This window comes from Columba livia, chromosome 2 (assembly GCF_036013475.1).
Source record: "Columba livia isolate bColLiv1 breed racing homer chromosome 2, bColLiv1.pat.W.v2, whole genome shotgun sequence".
NCBI classification, from domain to species: Eukaryota; Metazoa; Chordata; class Aves; order Columbiformes; family Columbidae; genus Columba; species Columba livia.
In genome coordinates, this window is record NC_088603.1 from 13,184,055 (window position 1) to 13,209,348 (window position 25,294).

Consider the following 25,294-nt stretch of genomic DNA (forward strand, 5'->3'; position numbering starts at 1 on the left):
TTTACTGTTTTAACACATGCATATGATTTATTTTTATTATTATTTCTAAAAAGCAAGTATCAATGACATCTTTGTTATTTGACACTTAACCTATTTTTTTGTCAGCTACAGCTGCTGCTGCTGAGGGCTTTGTGTTTATTACATTACATGTTACAGGTTAAAAACGTACACTTAATAACAAAAAGAGTACAGTCAAAAAAAAAAAAACCACTATTAATCTGCAAATTGCAAAACCACACCGGTATGATAACTCCCTATTGTGTTGCTGTTTAGCAAATAATCCATATGGTTTACAAATAGCCTATGTTGATTTAGCATTGTTCTGGTTTCTTTGTGCGGCGCAATATCCAAAGCCTTGCAGAAGCCTGACAGCATCCTATCAACCAACGTTGAATCTTTCCAATAACTTATTTGGAGTCCATTTGGTGAGATCTGCTTTCCACAGATACACGTTGATTGGCACTGATCACACCGGAGTACTTCAAAGATGACCGCAAGGGACTGTTGACTGCTAGAAAATCCTCTCATCAAGGTCGCTGGTTGATGATGAGAGATCACATTGCCTGGTGGTGTTGGCATTCCTCTACTGACATATATAAGCACTACTGATATCTATATTTGGAAATGTAAAAATGTGGTTTCATGTTTCTACATGGAGCTGTGTAATTCACTTTCCTCATACCAGCACAGGTACGTTGCAAAGATGGGAGGTTACAATGGATAAGATAAAAACCCAGCCAAAATAAAGTCATTATAATGTAAACAAAGAATCTGAAACACCTGCATCTGCAATGCAAGGCCTGGCAAAGCCAGACGAGCTCTCTGTAAACCTGCTGTCACTTCACGTTCCTAATTGCAACCTGAAATGCTGAACCAGATTTTGAGATGCTGAAATTTGGCACAACTCCACTGAAGCCATGCAGTTTAAGATAAAAAGCTGGGAGTCAGAAAGAATGGAAATCTTCTTCATACAGAACAGAAAATGTTGTTCTCAACTTCTCTAGTCAAGAATACAGAAAGATGAAGAGAATTTCTTGTTTCACATGATTGGAAGGAAAATAGCATAGAAAAAATGAAGATATTAGATGTAGATAACCAGCTACCCAAAATTTCAGTAAAAACAAATTCCAAATAAAAAATGACAACCTTCAAATAATTAAAGTGTGGCCTCTTTTGTCTTGGTTCAATGAGAGCTTCCATGCTCCAGCATGAGCACTGAACTTCAGAAACTTGCCCTTCTTGCTTTATTGTTTGCCTTTGGCCCTTGGTGATGAATGTTAATAAGATGGTTTGAATATATTCCTCCCTTTGCTCCTTTTCCTTCCTTCTCTGCACTTACTTTATTACCTGGTGGTGAGGGTACTCTTTTATGAAGTGGTAAGCAGAAGTCTGATCCATCCCAAACTGTAGAGGACATCGAGATGAGGTCTGAAATAGTCTGGACAAGAACAAAATCTGTTAAACCAAAGACAGGCAGCAAAAACTTCTCCAGCAAACTTTTTTTTAAAAGAAAAAACAGGATGAGTCTCAACTTCATAGGCTGCCTAACTTGGACTAGGAAGAGGAAGAAGTGCCAAATATACAGTCTTGAACCAAGTACCTCTGTTTTAAAGACAGGCTGAAGCTTGGCATGCCATGCATAGAGAGCTTCAAGAAATGCTCTGCTCACCATCTAGGCTTTCCAGCTTGGTTTTGATTTTACTTATACCTTTCCACTGAATCTGAAGGGATGGCTAAGTATCTCAGATGTTCTGAGTCGACTTGCTGGGATTGAATTTTGGGGTGTTGAGACACATCAATTCAGGGTACAAAAGCACAGTTTATTATTATTTTCCTTCGGGATTAAATAACTTCAGCATCTGGCATTTAGGTATTTAAACCATTTGAAGTCATATTGATTAACTAAAATCACTGTTTTAAAATAGATTATTTTAAAATATATTTGAATAAATTTCCCTTGTAACTTGCTGTCTTCTAAAAAACTCCTTTCCATTATGGAGTTCAAAGTTGTTAGAGCAGAAAAATGAGTAAGATTTTCCTATTGCTTGGGATCCGCTTCACTGGCCCAGCAGCTAGCAGGCCTGATGAAATCAACTTCTGCTATGTGCTGTTTCTTAGAGTGTTTATCAATATAGCATAAAGGAAATAATTTCTGAAGAGCCTCAGATGCTCTTAAACTATTTATTTTACAGTCAATGTCAAAATAATTAGTTTCTTTAAAGTCTTTGGTGACATCATGCATGTAAGGAAAAAGTGATTACAGTTGAGAGACAGTCCTTTGGAAAAATATCAAGGAGCATTTCTTCCAGCATAATGCATTGCCTAATATGTCAGCTACTCAAATTTCATTACAGCTGATCCTATCTCTTGCAAAGGTTTATACAGAACTCTGGCATGGCCAATGGTTACAAGAAAAGCAGCTGACAAAACTATTTAACTACAATACACTGTGCAGCTACTGGAACTGCCATTAAATGTTCACAATATTTCTCTGTCAACATCACTGCTCTTTTTTGCTTGTGACTCTTTTTCTGCCTGATGATCTTACTGCACTAGAGAAATTCCAGATTTTCTCATGTATATAAAATGGCCAGCCTGGGATTTCTGACCATAAATATTCTATTGTACAGGGAGTTTTCTGGAAAGTTGGATTTTTTTTGTTTGCATTCTTCTGTATTATTACAAAAGCAAGAGTCAGTAACAGTCATGTATAATAGTACACAGGGGCAAAGAACAAAAATATACACTTTTTTTTAAGAAAAAAAAAGCCTCTCTTTCTAGTAAAATCATACGCCCTTGAAAAACCAATGGCAAAATTTCAATAAAGTTAACTTTGGGCTGCTATTAATAACTATAGCAAAGTTACACTTGGAAAAATAAGCAAACAAACAAAAAATCCATCTCTTTTCTTTATCCATGACAATCAAAAAGTGGGAATTCCAGCCTTTCATTCATAGAATCATAGAATCATTTTGGTTGGAAGAGACCTTCAAGATCATCAAGTCAAATCATTAACCTAACTCTGGCACTAAACCATGTCCCTAATAAACAATGTAGCCTACCTGTATTTCTTCTAGTCACTCTTCAGAGATCTTCATAAGACTACATGAAGTTGGATTTCTGGGTGGAAGAAATTTTCTCAGGGAAACCTGAGGAAGAGATGAAACAATGATATGCAAAAAAATGAAACTTTCTGACATGTGCATTATTCAACAATCCCTTCTACTGGTATAAGGGACTTTTTCCTGAAAACAGCCGTAAAGGACAAAAATAGACCTGAATGGAAACTTGTGGACCTTTCTATCAAACAATCCCAAAGCTTAGTAAGGCATTGGTCCTCCTGAAAAAAAATTGACAGATATTTGAAGGACAGATATCCAAACTGTACAGTCTCACTATTCATGTGAAACTGTTGCTACTTTTACCTCAAAGAGTAGAAAGGACACATTATGGGACATTCTAGTAAAATGGGAAGGGAATTACATGGACAATTGTGAAAATAACTGGACAAGGAGTGTGTTATTAATTTCCACATATCATTTCTTCATTCTTTCTTATTAAGAAGGATTTGTAAATAATTATACAGTACTTGAGAGTCTGGGGATATCTGCAGTTTTTTTATCCAGTGGTTGTGGCCTAGAACTTGAGCTACCTTGTCATTTCTTGAGAGGCTCTGGCTAAAATACAGAGAGCTTGTCTGCCAATCATATTAATATTCAAGGCCTTGGACATCACATTGGTATTGACCTTAACACATGCACAGTCTACTCTTGCTTGATCAAAAGATCCTAGAACTTTAGTCTGGAACAGCCTGAAGATTTTCCTTGACCTTAGCTAAAGCAACCTTTCCTAATTTAATGCCATTACTTCTTCAAATGTTAATATTCACAATCTAGGACATTTTAATAGCATAATGTGTGGCAACATTGAAAACAAGGCTCCAGTTCAAGTCTAACTAATTAACTAGTATTTGCATGGACATATTGTAATACTAAATCCATAGAAGCCCAAGAAAGAGCAAAAGGGAAAACATTCTCTATTCCCTTCCCAAAAAGATTATGAAATAATTTAATTTTGCAGAAATAAAACTGTAAGAATGTAAGTGGGAAATATTGTAGGAAAAATTCAAATCCGTTGCTTTGTTTTCCAGACACAAGATGTTTTATGGCTGTCTTCAGTTGTCTTTAACCTGTGGGGTTTTTTGGCTCTCGTTGTTGGTCATTGCTTTTACCTAGGTTAGCAACTGTTCCTTTGGCATTTTTTCACCGTACTTCATTAGCTACACTGTAGTAATTAACTGCCTTGAACTCTTTGAATTCTCATACTGCTGTCAGAAGGTAGCTGTGTAAGAAACCATGAATGAGCTACTGAAGAAGATGAACTTGAAGTCTACAACCTGGTGGCATGGCTGTTTCCACACTGTCATGAAACAAGATTTTATCATTCAGCAGACTCCTCTCTTACTTCGGAATATTCCCAAAGTCTATTATAAGGCTGCTCCTCCTCATGATTCCACCACTAAACTGTACTGAATACAGCAGACAACTAGTCTGAAAAGTGAGTCTCAGAGGATATCACCACTCACTACCAGAATCAGGAATACTATTTTTTTACTGTCAGTCACAATGACAAATCATATCTCCCCAGTCTCTCTTTTCTATTGCACTTTTATATCACTTCTTTTTCCATGTAATTCATAAATTCTTACTTTCTGGGAAGTCTTTTACGTGACACTTAATCAAGTGTCATTTTATGAGTTTGATAATACAACTCGTATGTTTTACTCCCTTCTGTTAGGTATTTCTGTGACAGTAGAAGATTTTTATTTTTAAAAATCAGCTAAACAGGTTGGAAAACAATTGGAAAAGTTGAAGGGAAAGGATAAGAAAGGGACAAATTTCAATAGTGGGAACCTCAAGGGTATGAACGACACACTGAAGTAATTTCTTGTATGTTCAAAGTATATTCCTGACACTCAAATGCTACAAGTTGTAGAAGAATTCATAAAATGAATCCTTTGAAAATGCATCCTACTCATTTTATGACATTCAGAAATAGGTTGAAGAAGCAGATAGTCAGATCCAGGACAGGTGTCAATCAGTGAAGTCTGGAATTTAAAATGGGAAATGCAATAAAGACGCTCACTTTGGTTATAGGTTTGATAGAGCTGATATTAGGCAAATGTGGAGGGATTTCTACAGCAATCAGTGTAGAATTGTTGTATTTTCATCCAAACGCTAAATCAAAATGTGGAACAAGAGGTGGCTTCAGACACATGGATTAAAAGCTGGATGCAGCCACAATGTTGGGAGGAAAAAGTAGTGTTGTCCCGCTCTGAAGCTTCTTTGTTGTCACTTGTCCTGGAGAGCGTCAGCTGCACCAAACAGTGCTAGAAGAGGCATTGCTCCCACCTTAGCACGCATGCGTGCATCTATCTAAATTCAATCCACCTTCAAGGGGATTTGAACTCAAGCTTCTGTTTTGCAATCTGGTTTGGTATACACTATTATTAATTATTATTTTTATTTCTTTGTCATTTTGAGGTACAATTTAAGCTGAACCAATCAAAACTATTCAGGGACCTGCAGATATCACCAAGAAGCATGTCCTCTTTTGTGGAAGATACAAATTTCTTGCAAAGTCAATATTAAAAGGAGGTTCCAGTTTGAGAAGACAAATGTCTGAGTAAAGAGTGAAGGAAGAGAGACAGAAAACTTGAAGAAACAAATATGAGCAACAAAGCATGTAGAGAGGTCTTGGGAAGAAAACAAACAAAACAAAATGAAAAAGCACATACACAAAAAACAAACAAACAAAAAAAACAAAAACAAAAACTAAAACTAAGAAATAGAAACAGCCTGAAAATAAGAGACTTTCTTACTAATACTGAACCAGTGTAAGATGTTTTTACTACTTTATCTGACACCTTTCCTCTGTGGGAGAGCTAAGGCAGCAATAAAAATGTTTTAGGATCTTTCCCTTTGATTGTAACAAACGGGGCTGCTTGAAAAAGGAAGGCAATTAAACTAAGACTTGCTCGTTTATATTAACACAACTGTTCTCCTTGTCAAACAATCTTACTTAAGTCAGCTAAATGATTTCACAGCTGTGTATTGGCTCACTGAAAAAAAAATGGAGAAAGCCTGCTTCCTAAAATGAATGCATGTAACAATCAATACCTTTGGCTGAAGCCAGGCAAATTGCCAGCAGGTACCGCATAAATTTCTCTGATTTCTCCCAGGAAGGTCTCCGGTTTGTAATATGCCTGGTTTTCAGGTGGGATCACCAGAGGCTGCTAATCAGGCTGTATCATGGGCACACAGACATCCCCAGGCCAACTGCACGACATGTTCACATAACTTACAGAACCAGCATAGAGCCAGTGTGGTGACAAAGGCTGTCGGAGAACACGGGCACTCAGAATAAGTTTTCTGCTACTCTGTAGTGCTGCACTAAAAGGCAGAGAGGAAAACATGGGTAAGAAATAAGAGAGAAAGGACTGCAAGCTGACACTGAACAGTACTACACTGGCTTTTCCTACAGTGTTACATACACGCCCGTAACACAGATGAGGCACTCCACTGCCTTCCTGGGAGAAAAGGTTGTGCTGGGGAGCAGCAGCCCACATCCTCAGCACCCACTCTGGGGCGTAGGTCCCGGCATCCAAACCAACCTGACATTTAAGTCCTTCCATGTGCCTGACCCAAGACAGAGGTGCATCTTGGTCTCTTGAGACAAGGACCTGCCCTGGAGCTGTCAACACAAATAGACTTTGAATGTAACTGCTGACCACTTTCTGACCCTGTGTCTGTGGCAGTGTTGAGAAAATGATGAAGGTTGTCATTCACAAACAAACCAAGTTTTATTTTACATTTTAGTATAATTTTGCCACAGTTAAAAAAAAAAAGCAAATAAACCTTCATCACTACATTTTAAGGTAATGGGTTAATAACTGACTCATCTTTATCTGACAGGTAATTGAGAATCCTAAGTCTTTTCAGAATCAGTGTAAATTTTGCTTTAATCCAACTGCTGAATTGTTGGTTTCCATTTCTTTTTTATTAAAACATCTTTATTTTTAAATTTAATATTAATATATAATACAACCGCAAGATCAATGTGAAAGGATATAAATTGTTCTGTAATATTGAGTGTGAATAATATTCCCAAATCAGGAGGTAGAGTACAGTACAAGTACCAAGACAGATCAGCTAGTTGAAGAAGGAATAGAGCAAAAGTATAATGAAACCTGTAAAGGGAGGAAGGAGTGGTGTGCTTTATTCTAAGAGGCTTTCTTGGGATTTGCCTGTCTTTGTTCATATACAACACAAGCTTTATAAGAAACTCTCTTCTTCTCCCCCTCTGCAAAAAGGCCAAATATTAAATGTAATTAGATAATGTGACGATCAAGACGTATATCAAATCCTCAGTTCTTACAAAATAAAAAAAGCTTTAAATATGCAAGAAAAGCTACAGTACAATAACTTCAAATTTCTCTTTGCTAAATATCAGTTATTTCTAGAAGGATCGGTGACAGTCCCCTCCCTCATACTTTACTATACCAACAATGTGAAATTATTTCAGTGGAAGAACTATTCCAATACGGCACTAGCCAGAGTGAGTCAGTGCAAAAGAAGCAGATCCTAAATACCTTGCAGCCAACACCAAGGAAATGCCACAGGTATATCAACTGTAAACGTGACAAAACCCCCTAAATGTTCTCAAGACATTTCTTTAAGAGGAAAGACTAAAAGCACCTTTTGGTGTGGGTTAGCCTAGCAGCAGCACCAGAAGAAAAATGAAATTCCCTGAAACAAAACATACCTCATCCCAACTTTGAATATTAGATTTTGGGGAGAAAGATTTTCATTCTTCTCCCTTTTAAAATAATAATTTAAAAAAAAAGTGGCAAAAGAGAATAAGTCATTTGAAAAATATGCAAAAATAGTCAAGTGGATGTGCTTACAGGCTTGTATACTCAGCTAAGAATGATTTTTCAGCCAGATGACAAAGACCCTGACAATACGACTTAACAATGACAACGCATGCACAACCCTACCCTGGCATTTTGACTGGGATTTCAGTATTACCGTATGCAACTGAGAGCCTTCCAATCAGCCAGAACAGTGGGATCCACCGAGGAATCATGATCAAGTAGCTATTAGGCCACATGGTATTGTCAGAATTCCTCAATTTATGCAGCTTCTTTCAGAGAACTGAGTCCTGAAGCTTCCAAATATCAAAAGGGTTCAATATCGAATAGAACATGTATTTAAGGAAAATTGGCCCCCAAATTACTGTGCTATTGTCATTTGTTCTTTTCCAGTTCACTTAAAGGGCAAAGCGAAGACTATTTTTGAAATTCAATATGAAAAAAATTACAACTGAAGTTTCTTTAGAAAAAAAGTTCATTTAACCAGCTGCATCTCTCTTTTGTACTCTGCTCAGATGTTAACTTGAATTATAGCTTCCATGTTTCTCATGCTTTTTTGTTGTCTGTCATTTATGTTTTGGACAACTTACCACAGTTTTAGATTTGAACTGTTTTGTACTCCTTTGGCCAAGCCTGAGGCCCTCCAAACTCTTTTGGAAAAGTACCACATTCACAATCACTCTGGCAAAGGTCTGCCTGGATTCCTTTCAAGTAACACAAAAGCTGTGCAGCATGTTATTTAATGCCTTATACTTTTCTCATTGAAGTCTGCTGCAGAGCTCAAATTGACTTTGCTGGGAGCAAAAAAGAACCCCAAATGCCAAACTGATTTGGCTACTGCTTTAATAAGGGGATTTTGCAGGATGCAGTATAATCCATCTTTGTACCAGCTCAGGGCTGGGACAACCAAGCACTCTGCAGATCTGCTCGTCTCCTCAGTTGGCCCGTTCCTGCAGGCCAGCACACGCAGGGAAAACAACGCTCGGTTTCTCTGTCTGCAGCACTGCAAGTGCTTTGGGCAACGGTGAGGAAAAAGCTCTTGGATCCCAGAAAGACAACAACATCTAATGTGAAAGTATATGAGTATCCCACTCACAAAGTTCACATTTCTCATCTGGGCACTCATGTACAAGCTTGTCACGATCTGCTGCTCAAAAATAAAGGCAAAGGAACTGAGCAGTTTTACAATCCATGTTACAAACTGTATTGTACAAACTGGAGCTTTATTTGGCAGTGGAGAGTTATAAGCTGTTCACGACACAATCTATATTTTGCCTCCAAAATGACTACATATCTGCAGGAATAGTAAGATGATAAGGCCACACTTAGAGAGGGTGCAAGCTACATTTCTCACATTTAAATCGCTTGGCTGGGAACTCATCCCACCAGGAAGCAGGCCCATTGAAAGCTAACACCAGAATCACAGAATGTTAGGGAGTGGAAGGGACCTCGAAAGATCATCCAGTCCAATCCCCCTGCTTGGAGCCATTTATATCTGCATGTACATGAGAGCTAATGAAGCTAGAAAGCCTGTGAGTCAAGCAAGTGTACAGGAGTGCCTGGAGCTGGACCATTTGCTCCCAAACTCTGCTACCCCTAACACAAGGAATCTGCAGGAAGGAATTTTGTGAGGAGTGGATGGAGTCAGAGGGAAGGTGCCCTGCTTCTCAAGAGCCCCACAATGGCTGGAAGCACCTGCTGCAATAGAGCTGCAGTGTAAAGAAACTCAGCAAACAGAAAACAACAGCAAGCTCTTCAGTTGCCAGTTGGCTAAAAGAAAGAAGAAAATCAGTTTAATTTTGAACTTCTTGTCAGAGAAAGCTGAATTATTTAAATGAAATAAAGCAACAATATTGAAAAACACAATCCTGTATGAGCAGACTATTTTTACAGAATATTTTGATTATTTATTGCGCTCAGCATCTTTGAACTTCACACAAAGAATGCTGTGACAAAGTCACTGTACTCTGGCTTCCCATAAAGCCACGTATATTATCTTCATTTAATAAGAAGAACAACTGTAGTAAGAATCTTATGCAGATTCTCACTCTAATTAAACAACTGTAATTCCTTGAAGAAAACTGAAATAACACTATTCCTTTCCAGACTGTTTTAACTACTCAAAGAATCCTACTTCCCACAAATACCTTATCCCTTCTGCAAAGCAATACAGTTTTTTGTAAATGATACAGCTTTACTGAGTGTTGTCAAGATCCCCAAATGCTGTACAAATGTTACTGTAACTCAGCATAATGTTATATTTGTGAAGTACTGTTCTTCCAAAATGAATGATGTTTGGGGTGCTGTAAGGCACATTCCTGAAACAGAATTCAAAACTAGCCAGATTGCTTCTGCAAGAGAAGATCAGTGGAACATTCCCCTCTTTCCATTCAAGGAATGTTCCAATCACAGTTTGCACTCTAGAGCTGGCAGGGTGTCTGCTTTAAAAAATAAAATTAAAATAAAATAAAAAAAAATCAAGTCTTAGTGAATACAAAAAGAAGTTTGTTTGTTGTCCAGAGAGAAATTCTAATTAAAAAACAATTCCAAGTGGAATCATCACTTTTTTTATCGACCACTACTGTATAGATGTGTACAAAGCAGTTTAACATTAAGTCTCCCAAAACTATCACAAAAGAGTATCACAAACTATCACTTGTAGTGATAAGTTAATGTATTGTAGCATTGTGGTCATGAAGGTTTTGTCATCAGTTACAGAAACATTTTCTGCAGAGGGTATTACATCAATTGTCTTGTTTTCTTTATTAACCTCATGCAAATATGAAATCAGAGACTGCTGATCCAGAGCTACAAGTTCTATCACTTCCCCAGATGCGCAATAAAACCTATTGCAATTTATTTTATTGTCTGTCTCCTAGAGACAGGAAGAAAGGGTTAGAAAAAATGTGTGCACCTCCAGTTAAAGAGGCATTTACATGTATACAGGGAGTGACACAATTTGATAACTGCTGCCTGGGTGAGCTTGAATCAGCCATAAACCCTTTTGTGCTTGCTCATATTGCTGCAAGCAGTATTAACACGTGGCAGTGGAGAAGAGTGACGGCCATGGTGGAAGGAGCAAAAGGAGACTGTGGATTTGGATCCACTTACAACATTTTAAAGTAATTATTCTTCAGTTAAAACATCACCTTCAAAATCATCTTCCCTGCAGTGGGATTCACTTTGTCTCCTCTCCAGTGAAGATGGTGGCAGGTGGTAACATTTTTGGGAACTACTTTAGTCTATTAACAAATAGAATGAAAAGGAAATACATCAAAAATGAGGAAGTTAATTTCCTCAGGTCACAAATTCATTGCAAGAGGCACGATGCTATTGCCAGTCATGCAGAGGCACTCAAAGGAAAGCCGGCCAAGCAATGTGATTAAAGTGGATGAAGCAGGTAAGTAGCCATTAAGTTTATCAACAATCATTGTTGTAAACAGCAGGAGGAAAGGACAATGCTCAGAACGGGAAAACACAGAAAAGAGGATTCATGGAAAGAAATTAAATAATTGGCAATTTTTAAGTACTCAGTAAGGGGTTTTTGCTGTTCAAAATTCTAAGTTGCAGATTCATGTGGGTGCTGATTGATACATAATTATACACAAAGTACCCCTTTTGTTAATGTACGTAGATGTTTCCTAAACTCAGTTCTGGAGGTTCCATCATACGTTTTATTTCAAAATGAGGAAAATATTATCATAAGAATCATCAACTCCATTATTCAGTAATTTTTATTTTATTATTGTAGACGTAATCTTCTAGTCTCCTCTTGCAACTTCCTCTAAGTCTCAATATCCAAGACACAGAGCATGATGTGTAACTATAGTGGCAATACTGGTTTGCATAAAACCAAAGCTAAGTTATTAGATGAACTCAAATAAAGATGTATTTGATGAATAGAAGAGAAGTAGAGGTTGGCAGCTAAGGAACTGGGTAAAAAAGTCCTCTTCTATCTCTATTTTAATGAATATGATATTATTATTTCTTTTTGCCTTTCAATGGTCCCTCCCAAAAATATCAGCTACATGTAAATAAAAGTTACCATACTGCTGAAACATTAGAGACTATGAAGATTAAAGTAGGATACCCAAACAAGAGTCACAACAAGGCCTTTGTGTGCTGTGCCTACAGCAATTTCTGCTGCTATATTGGCCCACCCTCATTCTTGTGACTTGTTCCAGTGATTTCACTGAAAATACACATGAAGCAAAGCAAGAAATATGACTGAATATCTATAAGAATTGCAAAGTATGTCATCTAGTGATTAGAAACAACTTTTTCTATCTCCAATTAACCAGATACAATATTTTAGCATATTCTGAACAGGACTGTGTTTGGCAACGCACATACCCTGTTTGAAATGTCTCAACAAGTCTCCAGTACAGAGACTGAGAAATGATAAAAATCTCCCACAAAATTATTTATCTGTACTGCACAGATTGAAGAAAGCTTTGTTCTTTTTATTTGGGACAGTCTAATCAGATGTCTTTGAATATGCTGGATAGAATAAAGTAAGCTTAATACACATGCACTGGCTGAAAACTTCTTTGTAATAGCTCAATATTTGTTTCCCTTTCTTTTCTTAATGCCTTTGAAATAAACCATTTGAAGCTCTGTGGTGTCTGAACTTCTCCTGCACTGAAGTGCATATAGAGATGAGAAGAAAAGCCAAGCTGACTATTGTGATCATGCTTTTCTTTTTGGCTTGAGAGATAAGGCTCCACAGAAATATGTCATGTGGTACTGAATTTAAGAAGATGAGCAAAGCAATGGCATGAAGCTTCAGGCTTTCAATAATGCTGCTATATTTATATGAAGATACAATAATAGTAAGGAAAAGGCCTCTGCCCCAGCAAAAAATAGAGGGACTAATCCTGTAGCACTGAGTACAATAGGAGTTTTGTTATTTACCTCAGTGGAATCAGAATATAGCACAGAGAATTCTATACTGTAGTAAGTTCAGTACACTCAAATATGAAGGTTAGAAAAACACTCGGTGCCAATGCCTCTAACGCTCACATGTTGAGATTTGGTACATTTTTATAGCTCTTTTTTATTTATCTCTACAGTTTAAAAGTCTAAACTAAGCAAAAATAGTTAGGCCTTCAGATTTTTTTAGTCAAATGAACCAGATTCTGAATTTGCTTACATTTAGTCATTCCCACGTATGACCTCACTAAAGTAAATTGTTTTACCTATATTTAAAAATGCATATTTCATTATGAGAGAAGCTATATGAATAATATGGCAATAGAAAGGGGACAGGATAGGACAGGACAGGATAGGATAGGTGTTATTTTTCCAGTTAGTAAACCAGTCTAGTTTTGTTTAGCTACTCTTTGAGATTTCTACCTCTAGATGTATTTCCTGAAATATGGAGAATTACATTTAAACACAAGAAAAAAAAAAACCACAACAATTTACTGTAGGAATAATCAAGTTCTAGAGCTAGGTGCTGAGAGAGGTTCTGGAGTTTCCAAACTTGGAGATACTCAAAACCCATCCAGACAAGGTCCTGAGCAACCCACTCCAGCTGCCTGGAGCTGGGGCACTGGACTAGATAATCTCCTGATGTCCCTGCCAACCAAGGAGGAAAATGACTGGACTGATTTTATTTCATCATCTCAACATCCGGATGATATTAACAATTAACACTATATTGCATGTTCATGCATACAGTCCGGAACTCATAACCTACCCCTTCAGGAAATTAGTAGCCAAATTACACAAGTTTCTGAGGATCCAAGTTTTGTGCAGCAAGATGGTGGGCTTAGAAGAAGCATATATCGGAGTTTTAGAAAATGTGGAAGGGTTGCTTTTGTTGAAAAAGAGGTGCAAGAGATTCCTGTTTTTAAGCAATCTGGAAAACAGGAAAGTGAGAAGCATCCAGAAGATATACAGCTAAGTTTAATTCTTGGTGGCTGTACATGCAGGAAAAAAAAAAAAAAAAAAAGGGTTTTAAAATAAACTTCCCTTCATATCACCCTCAGAGGTATATAAGCTTTAGTTTTGCTTAAAGGAGATACTAGAAGGTTTTGGGGGTGATTGTGCATAAAACAGATGTAGCGTATATGAAATTAATACAAATAAGAACTGAATTTTATTATTCTAAAATGTGAACAAAATCAGACTGAATTCCTACTCCCTGCCGATAGAATTCTTGTCTGATTGAATTTGTTTTCCATACCATACCCAGGAAGTTTTATGCTTTTCATGAACCATGCAAGTACAGTTTGATCTCTATGTGCCTATTCCAATATCCATAAGCCAGATAACACCCTACTCTGCAAATGGTCCCACTACAATGGATTATTAGTAGAGTACAACGTTATAAGAATCCATGTTACAATCTGAAGGTCTGACATAGACAATGATCTTTTATTCTGGTGTTTTGCAGATGTAGCATCACATATGGGTACAGACTTTATCTCAGTAAAGAGTGGGCAGAAAAGTGTTTCTCTTAAATTAGACCACATAAAACCAGAGTATATGCTCATTACATGTTCATTGTGGAACAACAAATAGTACCCGATTTGCCACTAAATTACAATAATATGGACCAATTACTACACTTAATCTCACCCAGGTTTTTCTGATAAAAAGTAAACATTTTCTTATTAACAACTCTGAATAAACAAACTGAACTCTTACCATGTGAATACTCATGTACTTACATGTTTTATTGTAATTTTGGACTCTAAAATTGTATTTAATTTACTACTGAGCACTTGCCTGTTTGCAAGCTGCCAACACAACCCAGACAGAGAGGACACTGTTGCCCAAGGAGAAAAGGATGAAGGCTGGAGATGAGAGAAGGTCTGAGCTGCATCTACAGTGACCATCTCTAACATGCTTCCTCGAGCTACCATCCTATTTAGGCTTAGCCCTTTTTGTATTAGAAACTATGAATTTATTTTGATTATCAGGGCTGAGAGCACTGACAGGCCACCCACATTTCTCCCCATTGCTCAGGAACTGCTCATTTCTCATTACTTCTTATTTGTAGCCAAAGGTGCACGGCACCATTGCTCCCTTGTGCCTGGATGACAAACTGTAAACAAAACAAAGTTTGTCATTGAAAAAAAGACAGAAAACTATTAAATATGTCCTTCTTGCACACATATAATGCCCTTAGCTTTATATATATGAAAATAAGAACAAAGAAGACCAGCTGAGGTCACTGAACCCAAACAACCATTTGAAGTGTCCCAGAGCACCCACTCCAGAGGGCAGTGTGGCACCGGTGCAGGAGCAGCACCCACAGGCCAAAGAGAATCTGCCCCAAGGCACTGGCAGGTGACTGCCACTTCTCTATAAAACACATTTGTAAAAGCTATATTGACTATACCACTTCAGGTTCTCAGGCTCTGTCTCTGCTCAGAGAATTGCTTTCTGTATCTACAAAGCAAGCAAGCATACTTTGACAGCCAGGGTATGCAAGATATTCGTTGCATAAGGAACAATTTTTACCTCCATCCACACTGGCATTTTACACAGAGGAGTTTTGGAACAAGACTCCTTTTTAGAAAGGAATATCCAGTGAATATTTAAAAGGAAAAGAAAACATTCGCTAAACTTGTTTTCAAATATTTTTAATGAGGCTACATAAACCACTTAAATTTTCAGCAAGGCAAATGTACCTGATGGTACACAGAATTTATAAACACTGAAACTGATCAGGAAATTCCAAACTGAAGGGAACATCCATTTCTTGGCAGCTGAAGCCAAAAAAGTAAGCTTTAGGCATGTTTATAGTACCCTCTGATGGAAATAGGGAGCATTACAACTCCTCCACAACATTTGTTTCCTTAAGCAGAAGGATAGCAAAGATAGATTTTAGTACCTTTTGCAACTTCATATACAGCTGAAATAAAATTTGTTTTAAAGAGCTTATAAGCCTCAAACACACACACACACACACACACACTCTTAACCAATAGAATAACTTCTTAATTTAGGTCTGGCTTCCTCAACAAAGCAAACAAAATACAATATGGGTTCTTTTAAGCTAATCGTGGAGAAACCTTCTCAAAGATATACAGTTTTCTTCTTTTCATTTTATGTCATATCTATCTTTAATTCTGTTTCATAAGAATTAGAAAAAAAAAAAGAAAAAACACTCTATTTTTAACATTCTGTTTATTAGACTACCTATCAGTATTCATCCCATTTGTTTGTTCAGATGAATCATTAATATCCCTCAGAAACACAGGTCAAAACTGCAGAATGTCAAGGGATTTTTATGAAAATGTAAATTAAAATTATCACAAAATTAGTTTTAACCATCAGTACTACTTGAAAGGTTTAAAAGATCAGAGCAAACTTGCCATCATTTCTTTGCTTCTCACTGACTCATAAAACACTTCAAAATTAACTTTCAGTGCTAATTGGCAGGTCGTTGAGAAAGTATTTTACATACCAACATTAGAAGGTTGAATATTTTTGAACTCTAAAACTCCATTTCAGTGTTTAGCAAAGATTTCTTTAAATTAAACAATCAGTGCATTCATTTTGTTTGTGGCAGATAGGCCCTATTCTACAGAGCATTCAAGCTGCTGCCTAAATATTTTTTCTCTGGGAAAATATTATAAACAGATGACTAAATATCACTAAAACACTGACAGTTACAAGCAAACAGAAACTTTAAACGTATTACTAATTGCTGTTGAATTGGGAACATGTTGTATTTATGACAAAAAAAATAAATAGCTGAATTTTTTTAAATCGAGTTCAAGACTGGTTAGAGTGAAGGGAATTGTTTTCTTTTGATTTAAGCTCATAGTGCTTCCAAAAAGCACTATTATATTTATTACATGGGGAAATGTACATCTTTGTACCCACAAGACACTGAGAGAAAGCAAAAAACATGTATTTTACTCACATTCACATATTTCATCTTAACAGTGGGCAACCATTTATATTGAAAGAATGACTTGTACCATCAGTTGTCAGCCTTTAGGTTGAGATTTCAAATAAACTGAAGATAAGAATTTAAGTCTCATAGCCACAACTACATATTGTTGGCCAGGATGCCCCTCCTACTCTTCTTGCCTGAGAAATAATGAAGGAAATCTGTAACAGGATTTTCTAAAGGTATTAATTGCATGACTGTTTAGTGCAATAATTTGGCTGATCTCTCAGTAAGCAGAAACACCAAAATGACTATTTTTCAATTGCCATGTGTTGGTTTTCTGTCAGTTTGGGAGTGAGCAGACTCAGCTGTGCCAGGAACTTGATAAGCACCAGGAATGGTGCAAGGGAAGAAGTGGAAGTCTGTGCCTAAGAGTAGGGAAGAGGACGCTAGCCAGGCACTAGCACAGAAGTGAGCTGTTAGAACAGCCAAAACACATTGTTAAGTTCCGCCCAAGAGAGAATTGCCCATCAGTATATTTCGACCTCCATGTTTGTATTGCAAAATTTCACTACTAGATCAGAGGAAAGATCAATCAAAATATACATATTACATGCTCACCTGATCCATTGATAGGCCAGCAAAAAAAAAAAGGAAAGGCACTGAAGATCTACTTTATGTTACTAAGCACAATTCCGTGAAAAATACCATGACAGAAAATAAAGAAGCAGGTCAGTGATCAAGTTCTTAGGAAGTGGTCAGCAAAACTGCATTAACAGGAACAGCTATATTAGGATTAATGAAAACTGAGTATGTAGAAATCCTGGGAGCTCTGGAGTTCCTACAAAGGTAGAACTGTGACTTTATCCAGTCAAGCTCAAGTCATTTAGTCTTCGTTGTGAGTTCATCACCATAGAATGTACATGTCTGGAAAATTAAATGAAAGAGATACATCGTCTGTGGAAGGGCTTGTAAAGACCTTAGCAGAGCTAACCCACTGCAATCTATGAGTATAAATATTTGGAAAGGCTGCAGCACATTCACCCTTACAGACATCTAAATGCAATTAGAATCATATCTGGATTGCAAGTTCTGGAGGTATCTGGATATTCGATTCCATGAATGCTGATGCCACCTATGATTAAATTTTTCTATAATATTTCTTCATGGTCTGTGAAAGACGAATAGAAGAAAAGCTTGTAGGCTTCAATTTCTTATACAGGTTGAAGATCTTCAGAAAGTAGTTAGCTAGTTATATTTTTCTCAAGGCAAGTTTTAAAGGTGATACAGGAAAAGGTATCGTTTTGCATCTGGTTTTACTAAGTGCAGAACAGAACTATCTACAGTACATCCTTGTCCTCTAAAGAGCATATTCCTCTCCCTCCCTGCTCTGTAAAAGTTCCTGAATGACAAGTCTGAAGTGCATCTCTCCTTCAGGAAGATATCGGCTTAAGGCAAGGAAAGCTAAATTTTTAGGCTCCATCTATACCAGTAAACTGAACAAGACCAGAACACAAACTAATGCATAGATTATCAGTAGATTTAAGCTGCTAGCATGCTTCCTGCTTTGGTTTTGGCCTGCACTAACTGGTGCTCTGCAAGGAAATGCATGGACACAACTCAGGAGAGCAAGATCACAGGCATAACTCTATAGGTACGGTGTTTCACTGTCATGGTTTAACACCAGCCGGTAACTAAGCACCATGCAGCTGGTCAGTCGCTCCCCTGAGTAGGACTGGGGAAAGAACTGGATGGTTAAATGTGAGAAAACTCATGGATTGAGATTAAAGGCAGTTTAATAAGTTTAATAAGCAAAAGCCGTGCACGCAAACTGAGCAAAACAAGGGATTAATCTACTACTTCCCACTGGCAGGTAGGCGGTCAGCCATTTCCAGGAAAGCTGGGATCCATCACAATTTGCCTTGAAGACAAACACCATCACTCCAAACATTCCCCACTTCCTCCTTCTCTCAGCTTTATATATTGAGCATGATATATGGTGTGGGATATCCCTTTGGTCAGTCAGGGTCAGCTCTCCTGGCTGTGTCCCCTCCCAACCTCTTGTGCACTCCCCACCTTCTTGTTGGCAGGCCAGTATGAGAAGCTGAAAAGTCCTTGACTACTGAGCAACAAATAAAACAGTGTTATCAACACTAATCTCATACTCAATCCAAAGCACAGTACTATACCAGCTGCTAGAAAGAAAGTTAACTCAACCCCAGACTAAACCAGAACTTTTGGGGAGAATCATCAATAGACAGATTATTTTAATTCATTAATTACTTTTGGCCACAGGTTTTGGTGTTTTTTTGCCTTTAAGCTGATATGATATATATAAATAGTGATATTATAATAACAGTAATCAGAAACCTATGCTGCTGGTGGAAAAAACTAAATTGGGTCTATTTGTGAACTTGTTTCTAGGGTGCAAATTTAGACTGGCCTATGCATTTTGAGAAGAAAATAGGCACCAAAAGCACAGAGTTCCATGTAGCAACTTGCACTATTTGTGGTAAAGATTTTGCTTTCCATTTACAGCACAATCTCCTGACGTGGAATGCCAGACAGATCTTAGACTTTCTCTTTTCTTTCCAATACTACAAATGGGATCAAGTGTCTTACTGACCTCCTGAAATATGTGAAATGTATTTCCAACAAACTATTTATGTCACAATAAGATACTCAATTTGGAGCTTGGCTTCTAGAAGGAAAACTGAAAAGTTTCTCATAGTGCAGCCAATATAACAGAATACGCTGGAGCACAGGAAAACCTGCGCGAAGGAACAAAGAAGGAGAGCTCAGAAAGTTGAGTAACACATATTCCAGTAAGAATCAGCTAAGAATGCTTCTCTGTTTCACATATTTAACACCTTTGGTGGCCTTTAAAATGTTGGGAGATCATGTTAGATTAGCCTACTGGGTATGTTTGTCTTTTGTGACCAGCACATAGGGAACAACTAATCCCAGTTATATTGTTTTTCTTCCTTTTTTTTTCTCTAAGAGTGCTGATAAACTCTCCATTAGGATTTCAAACCCCTCTAGGCTCTGTCAGTCTCATTGTTATTTAATCCTAAATGAAGTATGTCTTATCAATTCATTCCATGCCACGACCCTGGTCAAGGTTAGATGAGGGTCTAGCTATAAAAGCAAAAAGCATTATTTTTCCTTGACAGGCTAAGAAGGCATTGATGTGCATGGAGGTAAAAATTCTTCACTGCAAATACATTTCTCCAAATATGTTCATTCTTCAATAAACATTTTAAAATGCTGGAACATGATAGCAGGCTTTTTTCTTTCCTGTACTCTTTAAAGATGAGATTAAAGCAAGGATTTTTTTTTTTTTTTTGTAAATTCTGTTTATGGGAAATCTATTTAAATTAATGTCACTCTTTTTTCAAATATCTTTTAGAGCCAAAGAAGAAAGTGAGTCACTTGGCAAAATTATCCTGTGTGCTATTATCAGTGGAGATGAGCCAGCCCTCCTACTGTTTGTTGATGCATCTGTCTAGTAAAGCAGGGGGTGGGGGAGGAAGAAGAAAGATCCCTACTCTGGGGAACTGATCAGATCACAAGAGTTTGTAAAAACCAAGAACTAGATAAAAGTTCCTTCTTGGGAAGTGTGTAACAGTGCTGCAGCCCCACCACATGCTTTCCCCGATGGCAATGAGAGTCTAAGCAAATCTCTATTTGTGTGTCATGCTTTCTGATTAATCAGACATCAGATGCAAAAAAACACCCACTATATTTGAGCTAAACTAGTACACCCCCCATTAAGCATAATAAGGCCAGTAAACTGCTAAACCATTGCAACTTTTAAGAATACTGACACTTTCTGCTGCAAGGGAAAGCTACAACTCATTTGATTTCACAGATTTCTGAGCTAGACTGCCACTTGAAAGCTGTGGGATCATGATCAAAGGTGTCAGCAAGATTGCACCAGAGGTACCCACTTTACATTAAACTACCCTGTGCAGCCTTGCTGACTTGTTCAACCAAACAGAAAACACAATGGAAGTTATTTTGTTCAAGTGTTGTCCAGCATTACTGGAATCAAGGTTACTAGTTTTCAGGTACCTTCTTAATTTAGGATTAGGTTATGCTCCGCTTATTAACAATGAGCTAAGCTTGATAGGTGGACTTCAGCACTCTTCATACCTAGTGTAAGCTTCAATTTGTTGGCTGGATGTTGGCCAACACTTTAATTTATTCCATGCTCCTAAGTCACAAAGCTCTGTCAACAAGAAAAATCAAGGGAAATGGAAGAGAGAGGTCATGCTAGGAAAAAATATCTAGAAGTAATATTTTGCCAAAGTACTTATTCAGTTCGAACAACTACATAGTTTAGAATCTTTTTCTTTGGTGCCCTGGCAGTGTCTTACTATCATGAACAAGTGGAAAACTATACCAGAATCAGAGCCCTGTGAATCAACCACTCTTCTGAGCAAAGCAAAACTTTCTACAATCTGATATTTGAATGCCAAGTAGTTCATAAAATGAACTCTTTTGGGGGGGAAAAAAAAAGAAAGTTTTGAAGGAAAAAAAACTAAAAGCACCAGGGTGTTATGGTTCATTGGTTTATTGTGCTTAAAAAAAAATTAAAAAAATCAACTGTCAGGGTCAAAGAAACTCTACTTGTATTGGGCCTGTGACTGACAGAGGACCATGACATTCCTATTACAGAAAAATGATGAAATTGTAACTCCTTGTCCTCTATTGTCCTTCCTTCTTCAGTCCTTATTTATCAAGCCATCCAGATTTTGCCTCCAGACTCACTCTTTTATCACCTGCTTTACAAAGAGGGCATGGAAGATTTTTTTAAACATTTTTAAGCAGTAGATCCCTATCTGTGCGCTCCTAATACCAGGTCCTTTATGAATTAGTATTTTGGAAGCCCAGTTGTCCAGTAGAGTTTTAGGTAGCTGAATGGTATTTACCCCAGAAGCATCTATGTCATGGAATGAGGCAGTAGAGAAATCTAGACTGTTATGACCACACAGCACAACACAGCATCAGGTTGGCTTGACCAGCTTAAGTCAGGAAAACCCAGAAGTGGCATTTGCACAATGGTTTATTAGCAGGTTTTCTTTCCTTGGGTGTAACAACTAATTCATGAAAGGGGAATGTCAGGGAGGACACATTGGAGAAGGATGTTCCTCTTTGCCTGACACTCTGTCACGAAATTGTCATCTACCATCTAGTTGCTTCCTAGGAAAGCTTATTTAGGGAAAATAATTGTAACACCACACCACTGTACAGAGCAACCTCAGAGTTCAGAAATCCTGGAAACCATGTGTTTGTTGACACATCATAATGCAGCATGAAAACTAAAAGCAGAATTGACACTATATCAGCTAAATGCATATAAACACTTGATCTATATATTAACTTATTGCAGAAGATTCCTCCATACATGAATCAGAAACAGTTCATTTAAGGGAGGCCCGGGACTGGCAGAGCCAGAGGGTTTGCAGGGTGGGAAGGAACTGGAATAGCTCTCTCAGGACCCAGTAACGGGTCTTGCCTACCCTCTGCTTATCTGTCAGCAGCTTTATCAGTCTCTCAGTTACTCAAACACTTTAAAAAAATTAGAATATTCAAATTAAAATATAAAATAAAGGGAAAAAAGTTATATGACTAATGAAAAGTGAGTGTTAAATCAAAAAATTGGTTTGATGTTATGAGTATCATATCATGATGAAACTATCAAAGCTGATTTTTTTTTAAGTAAATTATTCTATCTCAGCTCTTCAAACATACAAAGGCAGAAAAAAAGGAGTACAGTGATGTCTGTGCTATGTAGAAGGCAGCAATAGCAAATCTCCTGCTGTCAGTTTTTTGTTTTAATTATTTGGCACAACTCTTATTAAACAAGGAAAGAAGAAAATTTCTTTCCCTTCTGTTTATAAAACATTTAGTGCTTTTTCACATCGTTTAACTTATAATATTCCCTTTCAAAATTATCCAGTATGAATGGAAACATGAAACTATTTTACAAGCATAATAAATTTTTCTGAAAGCAACTGAAGAAAAAATAAAAAAGCTAAAAGCATGAGAGGGCCATAGTTATATTCTCTCCTATTCCTACTTACAGTGCCAAAATTAAATTTTTTTTTCCTTGAAATCATCTATGCTCACGGTAGGCACATGCAGAGTAATAAGGATTGTTATAAACAACAATTACTTAGCTATAGGTGGACAGAGTTTTTGAGCTAGCTGCCTGTTTTATTCACAAATATTTTGTGTATGCATATATAATTGGTATCATGTCAAAATCTAAATTCTTTCATGCAAAAGGATATTTGTGTGAAATAAAAGTGTGACTATAAACAATATCTGATTCTACTATAATACACCAAATAGCTGTCTCCAAGGACAAAGATGTTGATTTACTAGAAACATAAAACCATCACTGATTCTTTGTCTTCTAAACACACAGCATTTCACAAGGGATGAATTTCCTCTGTGTGCATATCTGTGTGCATATGTTTATAATTAATATTTAATAACATGGAACACGAACTCCAGTGACTCTTGTTACAATAGTTTAAGAAATTACTGCCCATGTCTGTTGCAAAGCTATCCTGGAGGGCACCACCCTAATTGCAGAGTCACGAAAAGACATGCCTGAGCTTCAGGAGCTCCAGAACAAAGTCAGACACCTTCGTTCAGTCCCACCTTTATCAATATAAAATAGTATTTACTTTTAAGGAAAAAAATCCCTCTAATTCTCTTCATAGACTGGATCCAGAGAACTCGCCTACACTGTACTCTCTGCATAGTTGATTAGTCATTTATGCACAGCTCAGATGGGCAGTTTTGTGTACACAGGACAGAAAGAGTTGAAATTGCCATTGGTTAAACACACACAATTATATCTAAATATAAGCCTAGAAAGTTAGTGGCTAAATATTGGCGTCAAACCAGCACTGGTCTGGATTTAGTTTCAAAATTTGGTCAAGTAAATGGTATGATCTAATTTAAGACAATCATTAGAAATTCATAAAATTAAATATAAAGGCTGTAAGCTGGCTAAATTTGAAGTACAGGAAAAGCAAATGAAATATTGATCAGTAAAAGAGAGTAAGAAAAGTAGGGAATTGAGAGTAATGCACAAGCAGTGTTTGACATTTGGGGTTGTTCATTAGCAAAAACGTTTGGATTTTGTTTGTTTGCTTGGGTTTTCTAACTCCCAGAAGTCTGCAGAACATCCAGTTTGCAATTCCAGCAAGCAGATTGTTACATGCTGTTTTCAAATGCACACATAGTGTATTTCAGCATTCAGATGGTTTGTGCGAAGTATAAAGGACAGGTAAATTAGTGATGCAGTATACACAAATTAAACTGAACCTTCCTTTTCAAATACCTTGCTTCATCTTTCATTCACTCATTACACTCAGGATATCACTAGCACAGTGGAAATATATTTATTACCTGCTTTATCTTAGAGAAGGATGTATGGGTAACACATAATGTTAACTCCCTGACAAAACAAAGCTAATATTCTTCCTTTATCATTTCATATTATTAAAACCTTAGTAAGCTGGTAGAACAACTCTCATCCTAGCTGGAGGCAAATGTAAAGAAAAAAAAATTATTACATAAGTTTAGTCTTCTGTCTTTCTTGAGGGTTTTTTTGTTTGTTTTTTTACAAATAGTATCAACATATTCTTAAGAAAAAATCCTGTTATTTTCCATTTTCAAAATTTCAGCTAATTTCTGAAAGAAATAGACTAATTGGGAGAAATATTTTAACACTAGCAAAAAAAAATCTGAAAATTTAAATATTGCAAACTTAAGATGTGGAATGCAGAAACTGCACATGAATCTCAGCCCTTTTATATGGATTGCTGCATCTCAGCTGGGTGCAGCTGTTAGGAAATTCATTGCTATGAAGCTATTTTATGCTAACAAGACTCAGCCATGAGTTTGCAACATTACTAAAGTTGCCTCAAGCAGGCACTAATTAGAATTTACTTCATCTTTTTTCATCCATTTTCCTTAATTTCTTTCGTTTTTCCTTCTATTTTTTCCTCTTTGCTTTACCTGCTGTCACATTGTACTACTTTCTTCAGCTGTTTCTGTCACAGAGGCACCCCAAAAATCAATTTAGGCAAGCAACAAGCCCCAGGCAGACTTTATTCTAATGAGAACTGTTTAGCAGAAAACCAGCTACAAACAGAGTTTATCCAAAATTATTCAGCACTCCGACAACATTATAAAACACAGGTTCAGATACCAGTTAGGAGTTCAACTGCTACACAACAACTCAAACTCACAGGGATCAGAACCCAAAACTCTAGAGTAATGATTCAAAATGCACAACTTCCTTCTCTGTGTCAAAGTCAGGACTCTCAGGGTACCCAGATCACTTACCAGGTCAACAAGGTGTCTCAGTTCCCACAAAACATTCATTACATCACCAGGCTAAGGAGAAGAGTCTTTCACTACAGACCCAGACCTCACGATAGACCTGCTGCTCCCAACAAACCAACTCAAATGGGCCTCCA

At 37.1% G+C, this 25,294-nt stretch overlaps 1 long non-coding RNA gene across 1 annotated transcript; it reads right to left on the reverse strand.

Annotated features, from left to right (window-relative positions):
* Positions 1–25,294, reverse strand: LOC110356151 (uncharacterized). Its single transcript, XR_002409249.2, has 3 exons — positions 25,161–25,294; positions 3,063–3,149; positions 1–1,438 (listed from the first exon to the last, which is right to left on the reverse strand). It is a non-coding gene; the product is annotated as an uncharacterized LOC110356151 (long non-coding RNA).